The sequence below is a fragment of the Chiloscyllium punctatum genome, unplaced genomic scaffold, assembly GCF_047496795.1.
Source record: "Chiloscyllium punctatum isolate Juve2018m unplaced genomic scaffold, sChiPun1.3 scaffold_126, whole genome shotgun sequence".
In the NCBI taxonomy this organism is placed as follows: Eukaryota; Metazoa; Chordata; class Chondrichthyes; order Orectolobiformes; family Hemiscylliidae; genus Chiloscyllium; species Chiloscyllium punctatum.
Window position 1 is genome coordinate 618,873 of NW_027309860.1, and position 16,015 is coordinate 634,887.

The window sequence follows — 16,015 nt, forward strand, 5'->3', positions numbered from 1 at the left end:
TGATCAAGAAAACTGACGGCAAACTTGCAGACAGGCATCAGAGCATGCAGTATGAAAATTAACAGGTCATATTGCAGTTGTAGAGAAACTTAGTTCGAGGTACATTTAGAATATCGTGTACAGTCCTGGTTGCCACACCAGCAGAACGATGTTGAAGTGTTGGAGAGGGTATGGAAACGTTTTACCAGGATGTTGTCTGGTTTGGAGGGTATTAGCCAGAAGGAGAAATTGAACACACATGGTTCGTGTGCACCTGGGCATCATTGGATATGGGGCTACCTGATAGATATTTACAAAATTATCAGAGGTATAGATAGAAGGACAGTTTTTTTTTTCCCCAGAGTAGAAATATCAATTACTCAGGACCGTAGGTTTAAGGTAAAAGGGAGAAAGTTCTGTAGATATGATAGGTAAGGGTTTTTTTCTGCTGTTCCAGACAGAATGTGAAAGTGCCTGAAATGCACGGATAGAGGGGAAGAAGCCAATATAGCAAGGTTTAAGAGGGATCTTGGCACAAGTATGAGTAAGTAGGGAATAGAATGACATAGAAGCTAGCGGAGCAAAAAACTTTTGTTTTAACTTTAGAAGGTCATCCTGTGTCAGTGCGGGCCTGCTGGGCTGAAGGCCCTGTTCCTGTGTTGGACCGTTCCTTTTGTCAAGATTTGAGCCCGGGGGTGGCGAGATGCTCACTGAATGATTACTGATTACCAACAGCCATATTATTGTGGATCCCTCCCCTCATCAACTTGTAGCTTCATATCCTTCCCCACTGTGGGGAAACTCAATATTGAGAATTTGACATGAATGTCTGAGCTGGTACCTGGTGACGCCATCTTGACCCTCGCTTCTGCGTCATTCTATCTTGGATACCAACGTCTCGGGGGAAACTGCACTGACAGAAGCTGCATGTACTCCACACCCACCAATGCTGGCATCTGACACATGCCAGCCTCACCATGCCATCCCAGCACATCTCTGACCCACTGACACCACGCTTCTGTAATTCAATGCTGCAGCTCAGGGCGCGCTGACAACTCACATTGCAATGCTGCTGCAAGGACACTGGGCACAGTGACCCACACCCAGCTCATGGACTGTTCCTCTGGGCTGCTCACTCCGTGTTTGTACACACTCACTTTGAACTGAGTTCAATGCTCACAAAATTATTGCCTTGCCTTACCCTGCCTTTAGCAGCGCTTCCCCTCAGCCAGAGCTACCAGGCTCACCTGTCTGCTGTATTGTCTTGGTGCTTAGCAGAGACACAAACCAGGAAGCTTGATATCACTGTCCACAGTCAGTCACTGTGCCCAGCACAGGGAGTCAGGGGGAGTCTCAGATCCCAGTTCGGGAGCTTGGACACGGTCAATCAGCCTCTCATGGTTGGTGGGGTCAGGATCCTTCCCCTGTGAGGGGGTGAGGAGATGAATGTTAGGCTGCCCCATATCCCTCTTAGCTCTTTGTGCCCTAGTGTGGGATAGTTACTTCCGGAATGTGAGAATTACCAAGGAGGATTAGTGAAATGGAAGTGGTTGGTACAGCTGTTAGTGCTGGGACAGTTGGGGGAAAGTTGTTGAGGTGTTCTGACTGAGTGAGTGGGCAGCACAGACACCAGGCAGAGTTGGGCAGAGGGGCAGAGAAGAGATTAGAGAGAGACTGAGAGAAGGTGCTGTATTCACTGAGGGTGGGAGAAGTGGGGATGATGCCACTTACCCTGGTAGAGGGGAAAAGGTCACTGACCTCCTTCCTACACTGCTGGGCATTCACCCAGAAGGCTGGAATCACACTGACCCAGGGGTCAGCCTCGGACCAAGCTGGAAGGGTCTGGTGTCATAGCTTCCCCTGCCAGCCCTGGAGAAAGATAATGTCCCTCTTATGCATCATGTCATACCCCAGGACCAGGGGCTTGTCCACAATGGGGAGCCCCAGTTTTAACCCCTCTGCCTTGTCCAGGCCAGTTTCAGATTCACAATTCAAGAGTAAAATGACTTTTTAAAGATGGCTCCTGGAAACAGGGAGGCCGGTGCATTCTGGGATATCCAGTCAGAGGGCAGCTGTTATGATGAAGGGGAAAAATCATTGTGTTAGTATCAGATGAGAGGAAGACCACGCGGGCAGGGAGGGTAGTTAATGAGGCAGATTGGGAACGTATCATGAGAAAATGCACTTCACCTGGTGGAGAGTAACCCTCCATGAAACCAGATTAAAATGATACTTGACCATATCATAAGATGGTTTAGGCCTCTGTCTGTCTGAATCAAAACAGGGATGAAATATTGGGAGCAACAAACTTGGAGTGGAGAATTATACAGGAGATTAAAATCCTCAAAAAAAGGGGTAACACAATGTTCCAGACTGTTAAAAGGAGCAGGGAAAATCCCCTGCCTTATATTTACCGACATTATCCAAACCTGCAGCAATGATGCCGGAGGACAGGAAAATGGCTAATACTGCAACTTTGTTTACTGTGGAGCAAGGGACTGAGTGAATAGGTCGAGGCTGGAACTCTGAGAGTGAATAAACGGTCACTGAGGAAGTCCCAGGGACTCCAGGACAGTCGGTCTCGATTTGTTCAAGGAAGATCGTGTGTAATTAATCTGACTGTCGGTCTGAGGCACTAACCTGTAACTGCATGTGAATTATTTGGATTTGAAGAGAGATCCCATGGCAGACTGTTTAAAAACAGAAATTATGGGGTCCAGGTGAATGAAGCAAACAACCCAGAGAAGAGTAAGGCAAGGCATTTCGGGACATCAGCAATAGAGGAGAATGTGCAATAAATGAGAACGTGGTCAGTGTGGGCAGATAAATGAAGGTAGCTGGAAACACCAAAAATCTCGTTAATGGAGCAAATGGCATCATTTCCTCTGTAAGCCAAAGGGCAGAATTTCGCAGCAGGAAGCTTATGTAGGAACTGTATGAAGAATGAGTTCAGTCAGAGCTTGGGGACTGTGTGCAGTTCTGGTCACCCCATCACATGGAAGGATGGGATTGGACTGGAGAGGGTACAGAGGTGATTCTTCACCCTGTGACAGTGGAAGTGTAGTTATGAGTAAAGATTGGAACGGAGGGTGCTGATAGGAGATTAGATTGAGGTGCACATATTGTCAGGATCCTGGGTCGAAAGGGAGAGAATACCTTGCACCTGTTGGAGAGCTCAGTTATCAGTGGAAATTATTTAATGTAATTGGTTGAAATATTAGAGAATTGATGAGGAAAGTTGTTATTTAACGCAGTTTATGGTCGGGATCTGGGAGTCACACATGTAAGTGGTATAGAGGCAGAAACTCTCAAACCATTTTAAAAAGGTGCCGGGATCTGCACCTGAAGTCCTACACTGTCTGGGGAGACAGAACTAGGGCTTTAAAAAACAACATTACATCTTGTCCAATGCAGACAGTGGACAGAGTGATCTCCTCTATACTGTGCTATTTTCTGAAGTTTGCAAAGGTTACCAATATCTGATAGGATTAATATGTAGGGATGAGGGGTGAGGGCAGGGAGGAGCAGTGTGTGAATTGATTAGCATCACAATAATACTGACCCCATCCTTTATACACAATGCTACTTCACTGTGTTGTCCTGTTTATCCTTCCTGTAGAAATGGGGAAAAGTTTTTGATTATCCAGGTCTGTCTTGGTCACACTGCAGCCATATCTCCATAATCCCAGCTCAATCTGACCTGGTTCACACTATTTAACGCTACCATTTCACTGGCCTTGTTCAAAATTTCCCAGCTTCATTCTTGCCCCATTGAAGCCTGCTCTCAATCAACTAATGTTTCTCAGTCACAATTATTGCATGTCATTCTCTACAACATCCTGAACTTTACAATAAAATGATCACTGTGCCCCAAAACCATCCTCTACCGACACTGGATCCACTTGCCCCACCTCTTTCCCAAGGACCAGATCCAATAGTACATGCTCTCTTGGGCTGGATACATACTCCTGCAGTGAGTTCTCCTCCATGTAATCCAGGAACACTTGTCCCTCGTGACCTTTCACCAACAGTATCTCTGTCTATATCTGGCAACATTACGTTTCTCAGTATAACCGATCTGTAGTATTGTCATCGCTCTCAAATGACCCTGCATATTTATTCTCTCCATCAGTTCTTTGGTTCCTGGCAGACAGACTGTACCTTACAGTGTAAGTGTACACTTGTTGTTCTGTAGCTCCAGCCAAATTCATTCTGTCCTCGGACGGATCCTCTTTTTGTGGGCGGCACGGTGGCACAGTGGTTAGCACTGCTGCCTCACAGCGCCAGAGACCTGGGTTCAATTCCCGCCTCAGGCGACTGACTGTGTGGAGTTTGCACATTCTCTCCGTGTTTGCGTGGGTTTCCTCCGGTTTCCTCCCAGAGTCCAAATATGTGCAAGTTAGGTGAATTGGCCATGCTAAATTGCCCGTAGTGTTAGGTAAGGGGTAGATGTAGGGGTATGTGTGGGTTGCGCTTCGGCGGGGCGGTGTGGACTTGTTGGGCCGAAGGGCCTGTTTCCACAGTGTACATCAAGTCCTTACGTAGGGTAAAAAAAAACTATAGCAGAGAGGTATCAGAAGGTATTCTAACTCATACTTGTACTAAGTAAGTAATTAACTAACTAAGCAGAGATGGCTGGGCAGGTGATGTGCTGTTGCTGTATGATGTGGGAGCTGGCTGATCCCATTGTGAACGGCAGTGACCACATCTGCAGCAAGTGTTGGTTGCTGGAAGAACTCCGGCTCAGAGTTGATGATCTGGAATCTGAGCTTCAAACACTGCGGCATATCCGGGAGGGGGAGAGTTACCTGGACGCTTTGTTTCAGGAGGCAGTCACACCTGGGAGATTAATTAATTCCCACTCAGCTAGTGATCAGGCACAAAAGAGTGTGACTGTAAGTGAGGCAGGTATGGGGACCCAGAGTTCAGGAGTGGAGGAGCCTCAGCCCTTGACCTTGTCAAACAGGTACGAGATTCTTGCTCCCTGTTCGGATGAGGAAAAGGGCTCTGGACAGGATGAGCCAACTGACCAAGGCACCATGGTGCAGAAGGCCATTCAAGAGGGGGGAGCTAATAGACAGGTAGTGGTTATAGGGGATTCTATAATTAGGGGGACAGATAGTATCCTTTGCAAGCCGGATCGGGAGTCTCGCATGGTGTGTTGCCTGCCCGGTGCCAGGGTGCGAGACATCTCTGACCGGCTTGAAAGGATATTGGAGCGGGAGGGGGAGGATCCAGTTGTTGTGGTCCACGTTGGTACCAACAACATAGGCAAGACTAGGGTGGAGGACCTGTTTGGGCATTACGAAGCACTAGGCAGGAAATTGAAGCACAGGTCCTCAAGGGTCATAATCTCCGGATTACTGCCCGAGCCACATGCCAATTGGCATAGGGACAAGAAAATTAGGCAAGTAAACACGTGGCTAAGGGATTGGTGTGGGAAAGAGGGATTCCACTTCATGGGGCACTGGCATCAGTTTTGGAACAGGGGGGATCTGTACCGTTGGGACGGTCTCCACCTGAACCGATCAGGTACCAATGTTCTGGCGAAGAGGATAAATAGGGTGGTCAGTAGGACTTTAAACTTCTGAGTTGGGGGGAAGGGAAAGTGAAAGCAACAGGGAGTATGGAGGTAAATGGAAAGATAAGCAGCAGGATAGCATGTTTCCAGGCGGATTTAAAATTGAGGCAGACTGAGAATGCAGAAAAAAGCAAGGATAACTTAGGACATATGACTTACAACATCTCTAATAAGGAAGTTAGCATTAAGGCACTTTACCTGAATGCTCGTAGCATTCATAACAAAGCCGATGAATTAATGGCACAGATAATAGTGAATGATTATGATGTAGTAGGCATCACAGAGACTTGGTTACAGGGGGGTCAGGACTGGCAGTTAAACCTCCATGGTTTTTCGACTTATCGAAAAGACAGAGAGGTGGGCAGAGGGGGTGGGGTTGCCTTGTTAGTTAAGAACAAAATTAAATCTATGGTATTGAATGACATAGCGTCGGATGATGTGGAGTCTGTGTGGGTGGAATTGAGGAACAACAAAGGCAAAAAAACCATAATTGGAGTTGTGTACAGACCTCCTAACAGTGGTCAGGACCAGGGACGCAACATGTACCGGGAAATAGAGAAGGCATGTCAGAAAGGCAAGGTTACATTGATCATGGGTGACTTCAATATGCAGGTGGACTGGGTAAATAATGTTGCTAGTGGATCTAAAGAAAGGGAATTCATGGAATGCTTACAGGATGGCTTTTTGGAACAGCTAGTCATGGAGCCCACAAGAGAGCAGGCTATTCTGGACCTAGTGCTTTGCAATGAACCAGACTCTATAAAAGATCTTAAAGTAAGGGAACCCTTAGGAAGTAGCGACCATAATATGGTAGAGTTCAGTCTGGAGTTTGAAAGGGAGAAGGCGAAATCTGATGTAATGGTGTTACAGTTGAATAAAGGTAATTATGAGGGCATGAGAGAGGAACTGACTAAAATAGACTGGAAGCAGAGGCTAACCGGGAAGACACTAGAGCAAAAATGGCAGGAGTTTGTAGGTATAATTGAGGACACTGTACAGAGGTTCATTCCCAAGAAAAGAAAGATTAACCGGGGAGGGATTAGACAACCTTGGCTGACAAAGGAAGTCAGGAAATGTATTAAAGAAAAAGAGAGATCCTATAAAGTGGCTAAGAACAGTGGGAAATCAGAAGATTGGGAAGGATACAAAAGCAAACAGAGGATAACAAAGAGTGTAATAAGAAATGAGAGGATCAAATATGAAGGTAGGCTAGCCAGTAATATTAGAAATAATAGTAAAAGTTTCTTTCAGTACATAAGAAACAAACGACAGGCAAAAGTAGACATTGGGCCACTTCAAACTGATGCAGGGAGCCTAGTGATGGGAGATAAGGAAATAGCAGGAGAACTTAACAAGTACTTTGCGTCAGTTTTCACAGTGGAAGACAGGAGTAATATCCCAAAAATTAAAGGGTGTCACGGGGCTGAGTTGAGTATGGTTGCCATTACGAAAGAGATAGTGCTAGAAAAGTTAAAAAGTCTTAAAATTGATAAATCTCCTGGCCCCGATGGGATACACCCTAGAGTTCTGAGAGAGGTTGCTGAGGAAATAGCAGAGGCATTGGTTGAGATCTTTCAAGAGTCACTGGAGTCAGGAAAGGTCCCGGACGATTGGAAGATGGCTGTAGTAACCCCCTTGTTCAAGAAAGGATCAAGGCAAAAGATGGAAAATTATAGGCCAATCAGCTTAACCTCGGTTGTTGGTAAAATTCTAGAATCCATCATTAAGGATGAGGTTTCTAAATTCTTGGAAGAGCAGAGTCTGATTAGAACAAGTCAACATGGATTTAGTAAAGGGAGGTCATGCCTGACAAACCTGTTGGAATTTTTTGAAGAGGTAACAAGTAGGTTAGACCAGGGGAACCCAGTGGATGTGGTCTATCTGGACTTTCAAAAGGCCTTTGATAAGGTGCCACACGGGAGACTGCTGAGCAAGGTGAGGGCCCATGGTGTTCGAGGTGAGCTGCTGGGATGGATTGAGGATTGGCTATCTAACAGAAGGCAGAGAGTTGGGATAAAAGGTTCTTTTTCAGAATGGCAGCCGGTGACGAGCGGTGTCCCGCAGGGTTCGGTGCTGGGGCCACAGCTGTTCGCATTATATATTAATGATTTGGATGAGGGAACCGGGGGCATTCTAGCGAAGTTTGCCGATGATACAAAGTTAGGTAGACAGGCAGGTAGTACTGAGGAAGTGGGGAGGCTACAGAAGGATCTAGACAGGTTGGGAGAGTGGTCCAGGAAATGGCTGATGGAATTTAACGTGAGCAAGTGCGAGGTCTTGCACTTTGGCAAAAAGAATATAGGAATGGACTACTTTCTAAATGGTGAGAAACTTAATAAAGCCAAAGCACAAAGGGATCTGGGAGTGCTAGTCGAGGATTCTCTAAAGGTAAACATGCAGGTTGAGTCTGTGATTAAGAAAGCGAATGCAATGTTGTCTCTTATCTCAAGAGGGTTGGAATATAAAAGCAGAGATGTACTACTAAGACTTTATAAAGCTCTGGTTAGGCCCCATTTGGAGTACTGTGTCCAGTTTTGGTCCCCACACCTCAGGAAGGACATACTGGCACTGGAACGTGTCCAGCGGAGATTCACACGGATGATCCCTGGAATGACAGGTCTAGCATATGAGGAACGGCTGAGGATACTGGGATTGTATTCGTTGGAGTTTAGAAGATTAAGGGGAGATCTAATAGAGACGTACAAAATAATACATGGCTTGGAAAAGGTGGATGCTAGGAAATTGTTTCTGTTAGGCGAGGAGACTAGGACCCGTGGACACAGCCTTAGAATTAGAGGGGGTCAGTTCAGAACAGAAATGCGGAGACATTTCTTCAGCCAGAGAGTGGTGGGCCTGTGGAATTCATTGCCACGGAGTGCAGTGGAAGCCGGGACGCTAAATGTCTTCAAGGCCGAGATTGATAGGTTCTTGTTGTCTAGAGGAATTAAGGTCTACGGGGAGAATGCTGGTAAGTGGAGCTGAAATGCGCATCAGCCATGATTGAATGGCGGAGTGGACTCGATGGGCCGAATGGCCTTACTTCCACTCCTATGTCTTAATTTTAAATAAGAACAACTGGCAGGCTTTTTGTTTATCAACAGAGAGAACGAGGGACGTTTCATGGACAAGTGAGGTAAAGTGTTTGAGAATGTTAAAACAAAGGCATTGCCAGACACAATAGCAATATACATCCGCATGCACATGAATGACAGATGGATGGGAGTTTGGTGTGAGTTCGAATCAGATTGGCTTCGGCAGGTTTGAAGCTGGGACCGTCAGCAGCAGATTATTGGCTTCATTAAGCCTGTACTTCATAGCTCAAGGTTCAAACAGCAGATGGAATAAACCAGTGAGATATATTCTGGAGTGGTGAGTATTTCAAGTTAGAAATGTCAGGGAATGGTGTCAAGAATCAGCTCATTGTCAAAGGGGTCTCCCACAGTTGTGACTTGTCTGCTTCAGCTGCAGATATTGGCCAGGGATGGGATGGAAACAGTGGAAGGAAGTGGAGTTTGTAACCAGAGCAGTAAACAGTGACCTCCATGCTCTTAACAGCAAAGTCAATGATACAATGCATTATGATTCTCCCCTGAAACTGAATAGTTCAACATAGAGATCCGTGAGTAACACTGCCAGAGCAGAGAGCGAGACAGTAATTGAACACCTTCATTGATGCAGTTAGCAGTGGTCTGTAGAGTGAATATCTAGATTGAGAGATTGGATTGGATTGGATTGGAACAATAATAGTGGCAGGAAGTGTAGACGATATGAAATAACAATAATACAGTCATTACTGGTTTATAGAAAACAAAATCTGGATAGTTACACTCACCAGGAACACCAACGATAGCCAGGAAGGGATAATAAAAATATTGAATAATGAGAAGAGCGTAATAGATCCGCAATGATAATGAAATCCAATCAAATGCAGAAAGATACCAAACATAATCGGCTAAGCTCCTGTCTATTGTTGGAATATTCCTGTATAATGCTCTCAGATTCTGATCCATTGTTGAAACATTCCAGTCCCATGTTCTCAGATTCTGATCTCTCCTCCCCTTCTCTCTGGATCTGCTGATCCCTGTCAGTGCTGTCGGTGATGCTCTGCTCATGTTATGGGATGACACATTGAACGGAGCCCATTTATCATTAAAAGATGGAAACCCTCCACTGGGATAATTAGAATCCATGGAGATTGGCATTAATCGCAGTCACTGAACAAATAGGCTCAGTTAACCAGTTCAATAAATCACTTTTCATCTTCTGGTTTTGGATGGAATGGATGAGGGTTGCTGAGGGATGGACCATAAATCTTTCAATATTTTATATCTTTTTTTCCTTGTATATGAGAGTATTAAAAGAACACTGCAGGGGTCTATCTATGTTCCATTCTGTTTATGAAAGGAGGCAGTTATAAAATAACAGATCGGCTGCATAAAAAAGGGGGCGGGGTGGTGGGCAAGTTTCTAGATACCTGAACACAAAGTACGGTACTTATTGACCAGTGTGAGGCTACTCCTGGTTTTAATGCCCTGTTATCAAATCCTTTCATAACCTTGAGATAGAGCATTGGGACTGCTGCTCAGGAACAGACCGAAGAAATTCTCTCCCAATGGGCCTCTTACAGAGGGAGAAGAGAAGACCATTCAGCCCATATTAGCCTGTTGCTACTTGAAAAGGGGGAAAGCTGAACATTGGCACATTTTGTCAACAGAATCATTCAGAACAAAGAGATGTGTTGCTGCAGCTGCGTAAAGTGTAACTGAGAGGGCACCTGCAGTACATTGTGTTGTCTGTGTTTCTGTATCTGAGAAAGGATGGACCTCCATCAGATATAGTTTAACGGCTGCTAGTAATCCACGGATTACTGTGTCTCAGATCTGTTACACAGGGACAGGAGGAGGCCGTGCAGCCCCTCAAGTGTGTTTAGAGGAACTGGAGGAGGCCATTAAGCCTCTTGAGTCTATTACAGAGGGACAGGAGGAGCCTAGTCAGACTTTCGAGCCCATTATAGAGGGGCAGGAAGTGTCGATTTAACTTTCATGTTCCGCATAAATATTTGTTTTAAATTAGTTGTGGAATAGGAAATATCTGATGTCAACATTAAAGTTCTAACTTTGAACAAGGCCAATTTTGAAAATGTTAGGCGAGCCCTGTGAAAGGTTAATTGGGGTACCCTATTCACAGGTAAAGGGATGGTTGGTAAATGCAAAGCCAACAAAATGTGGTTTCAGAGAGTGAGATGGGAAAGGCTGGTGGGTGCAGGGAATGCTGGATGGTTAGATATATTGATGCTCTGGTCAAGGTAAGGAAGGAGGCATATGTCCGGTAAACAGAGCTGAGATTAAGTGAATCCCGAGAGGAGTATAAGGGCAATAAGTGTATAGTCAACGGGGAATTCGGGACAGAAAAATGTGGACATGAGATGGCTTTAGAAATAGGGTTAACGAGGCATTTGAAGAAATTCTAGAAATCCTTTAATGGTAAAAGATTAACTAGGGAGAGAACAGGGCCCCTTAAAGATCAGTAAGTCTACCTCTGTGTGGAACCACCCGAGATTGGAGGGATATGACACAAAAATGTCTCCTCAGTATTTAATGAGGAGGAGGTTCCAAGAGCGAGAGAATGAATAAATATATAGTGATACATTGAAAGGTGTCTGTATTACAAGGAGGGGTTTGACATTTTAAAACACATAAAGGTGAACTAATCCCTGGGACCAGATCTGTTGTATCCCAAATGTTTGTGAGAAGCTAGGAAAGAAATTGGTCAGCATTTTGCTGATACATTTGTATCATTGATTTCCACAGGTGAGGTGTCAAAAGACTGGAGGGCAGCAAACACAGTGTCATTATTTAAAAAGTAAGGAAAACAAAACAGGTAACTATAGATTAGTGAGCCTGACGTCAATGGTGACTAAATTGATGGAGGGGACTTTGTTGGAAAGGATGTAAATGCATTTGAAAAGACAAGGACTGAAGAGGGCTTTGTACATTGGAGATCACGTCTTACTGACTCGGTGTAATCTTTTGAGGAAGTGATGAAGATGATTGATGAAGACAAGCCAGTAGATGTTGTCTTTATGGAATTCAATAAGATTACCAAAATGTTCTACATGATAGACTGTTAGCAAGGTTAGACTGCCTGGAATCCAGGGAGAGCTCGCCTGTTAGATCCAAAATTTTCTTGAATATTGGAAACAGGGCGTGATAGTGGACATTTGTTCATTAAACTTGGAGACCTGTGACCAGTAGTGTGCCACAAAGATCAATAGTGGGTCCACTGCATTTTGTCACTTATACAAATCATTTACATTTGAGTATATGAAGTATGGTCAGTATATTTGTAGATAATTCCAAATTTGGTGCGGGAGACGACAGTGAAGAATGATCTCTCAGACTATAATGGGACCTTTTTAGGTGAACCGAGGAGTGGCAGATAGAGTATATTTTAGTTACAAGTGAGGTGTTGCATTTTGGCAGACAAATCAAGGTAAGACTTACAGGTAGTGCCCTATCGAAATCTGCCAGTGAAGGAGAACTCCATTGAAATTATCGAATCCCTACAGTGAGGAAACAGGCTTTTCAGCCCATTGAGGCCACACCGAAACTCTAAACAGTATCCCACTGGACAAACACCTGCCCTACCCCTCTGAGCCTGCATTTCCCATGGCTAATCCACCTACCCTACACATCCCTGGGTACGGTGCGCAATTTAGCTTGGCCAATCTACCCTTATCTGTATATCTTTTTACAGTTGGAGTAAAACATAGCACCCGCAGGAAACTCAAGCAGACATGGGGAGAATGTACAAACTCCACACAGTGAGTCATTCAAGGATGGAACTAAATCCAGGTCACTGCCCTGTGAGGCAGCAAAGCTAGACTAGTGGTGCAGGTTCTCCGTTCCTTGAAAGTACTGTCACAGGTAGACAGCGCAGTGAAGAAGGCACTTGGTGATCTTCTCTGTATTGGTGCGTGCTTTGAGTCGAAGCATTTGCATGACATGTTAAATCTGTACAGGACATTGGTTTGGCCACTTTTGTAATATTGCCTTTAATTCTGGTCTCTCTACTGTCGGAAATATGTTGTCAAACTTGAAAGGGTGCAGAAGAGATTTAAAAGAATGTTGCAGGTGTTGGAGGGTTAGAGTTACAGGGAGAGTTTGAATAGGCTGGGGCTATTTTCAAGTGTTGAGGCTGTGGGGGGGGGGGGCAGCCTTAAAGGGGTTTATAAAATCATGAGGGGTATAGATAAGGTAAACAGTCAATGTCTTCCCAGGATAGACGAGTCCAAAATTAGAAGACAAAAGTTTAAGGTGAGAGGAGAATGATTTAAAAAGGGACATGAGGGACAACATTTTCACACAGAGACCGCTGTGTGTATGGATTGAACAGACAAAAGAGGTGGTGGAGGCAGGTACAGTTACACCATTTAAAAGGCATTTGGATGGATACATGCATGGGAAGGGTTTAAGAGGGAGATGGGCCAATGGCTAGCAAGGGGGACGAGATTTATTTAGGTTATTTGGCGGTATGGATGTCCAGACCGAACGATCTTTTTCCGTGCTGTACATCTCTGAGATTCTATTGACTCTTCAGTGTATAACACGGGAACAGGAGGAGGCTATTCAGCATCTGAATTCTGCCAGTCGGCTTGTTTGCTCAATTACTGAGAGTCAAATACAAAAATACATCATTCAGATTTTGATGGTGTTTTACAGAAACGGGGAAACGCCTTTAGTCAAAATAAAAGCTGTAAAGAATGTGAAGAGGCCATTCAGTCCCTCACCTCCATTCCACAGGAGCAGCAGGTGAGCACAGAGCTATTGGAGCCTGTTACTCTGGAGCAGGAGGAGGACATCTACTTTCACAAACTTGGGATCAGGAGGGAGTCATTCAATTGCTTGAAACTGGGGCACAGGGACAGGAGACAGTCACTCAACTGTTCGAGACAGGGACACAGGAACAGGAGCCAGTCACTCAACTGCTCAAAACTGGGGCACAGGGAAAACTGAAAGCTAGTGAGGCCCGAGGATCCTGTTACGCAGGAACAGGAGGAGGTGACTCACTCCCCACCAGGATGAGGCACTGGGAGAGAAGGGGAGTTTGCTTGGAATAAACAGAAATATATGATAAGTTGCATCAGTGGTCCATTCAATCCTACCCCACCATTCACTAAGACCACGGCTGATCTGATTGTGATTCCCTCATGGCATTTTACGGAGACTGTCCTCTCTGCAGTCTGTGCTCCATTGTTGGTCATGATGCAGACCCAGATACTGTAACAACAGTTACCATGACTCATCCAGAGGGTCGGGTCTAACGGGATGAGTCAGGATTTGAAGAGTCCAATCACAATAATTAAAACAAAAATAAAGGCATAGCCGGATATTTAGTTGTCTCAGATTCGCAATCTAACTCACATATTCAGGATGGAGCACTGTGTAGATCCGGCTAGTGTCTGCTGAATGCAACCCAGCTATGTGCAGAGTGAAACTCTGTGCAGTCCACACCAATGCTGGATCTATAATCCAATGCTAAATGTCGAGCGTGGGGGGGGGGGGGGGGGTGGGACTGTGCAGTCCGCACTGGTTCATTAATATATCAACCCAGATTGTTGCATTGTTCGGTAACACTGTGTTAGATCGCAGCTCAGTGTGGGGAAACTTGCAACCAATGTTGGAACTGACAGGATGTGCAGCTCCCATCCATTTACAGCTCCATATCTCCACTGTGCCTTGACAAGGGATGCTGAAATGTGAAAGTCACTGCGAGGAAGAGATGTAAATGGAAACAATTTAAATACCAATAGTTCTGATTAAGGCACGTATCACTCTAGTATTTAAAGATGAAATAACTGAGATAATAACCAATGAGATTTTGTAAATGATGCAAACAATAAGAGGGTTTGGTGACGTTATAGTGGTTGCACTATAAGCCTTCAAATAATCAATGGGAATTAGAAGAACAAATATGCAGGAAGACTGGCGAGACTTGCAGGAGCAATAGGGTTGTCATAATAGGTGATTTTAATTATCCTAACATAGACTGGGATTTCCAGAGGGTTAAGAACTTCGGTGGAACGTAATTTATTAAGTGTGTTCAGGAAAGCTTCCACAAGCAGCATGTACAGGGTCCTAGTCGGGAAGGGACAAACTCGACCTATTGTTGGGAAACAGGGCAGGATAGGTGACGGAGGTAAAGTGGGGGAGCATATTGGGAAAAGTGACCAGAGATGTATTAATGTTAAAATAGTTATGGTAGGGAAAAGAATTGGCCCACAGATTCAAGTTCTAAACTGGGGCAAGGCAAATTTTGTTGAAATTAGACAGGGGATTGCAGGGCTTGATTGGAGTAGTGTGTATCCAGATAGAATGATTCAGGGCAAGTGGGAGGGCTTCAAAAGTGAGATAGCTCGAGTTCAAGGTCTGCATGTTCCGGTGAGGGTGAAGGGAAAGTGAGGCTGGAAGAGTGAACCCTGGAAGACAAGAAATATTGAGGCTCTGACCAGAAAGAAAGGAGGCGTCACTCAAGTACAGGCAGCTGGTTCCAAGGGAATGTCTGGAGGTACACAGGGTTTACAGTAGTTTACTGAAGAAGGAAATCAGCAGGGCTAAAATGGGGTATGAGATAGCCTTGGCTGAGCAGATTAAGATGAATCCAAATTCAGTATAGCAAATAAAAAGAACAACTAGAGAGAGATAGGACGCCTTAAAATCCAAAATGGGCATGCATGTGTAAAACCTCAAGAGATGGGTGAGGTCCTCAATTTCCCCTCTGTGTTTATCATGAAGAAAGACATGAAGACCTGTGAACTTTGGGAGGTTAGTTGCGATATCTTGGTACAGTCAATATCACAGTAGAGGTGTTGTTGGACATATTAGAATGCATAAAGTCAGGTAAATCTCTTGGTCCTAACCAGATATATCTAAGAGCACTGCACAAGGCGAGAGACGGTAGTTCAGGGGCAAGGTCACGGAAGACTGGGCAGTAGCAAATGTAGTGCCCTTATTCAGAAGGGCTGCAAAGAAAAGTCTGGGAAAGATAGATCAGTAAGCTTCACATCTGTTTCGGAAACCACTTGAGAAGGTTTGGAGATATAAGATATGGATGCATTTGGGAAGACAGAGTTTGACTTGGAGCAGTCAGCATAGCTTTGTGCGTGGCAGATCATGCCTGACAAAGTTTGATAGAGATTTCTGAGGAAGTGACCTGAAAGGTTGATGAGGAAAGATGGTGGACATAGTCTATATGGATTTCAGTAAGGCCTTTGATAAAGTTCCACATGGTAGGCCGCTCTAGAAGGTTAGATCACATGGTCTCCAATGTAAACTGGCAAATTGGCGACACAATTGGCTTAATGTTCTGAAACAAATGGCTATGGTGGAGGTATGCTTGTCAGACTGGAGGCCTGTAACTAGTGGAGTGCCTTAGTGGTCGGTCCTGGGCCCATTG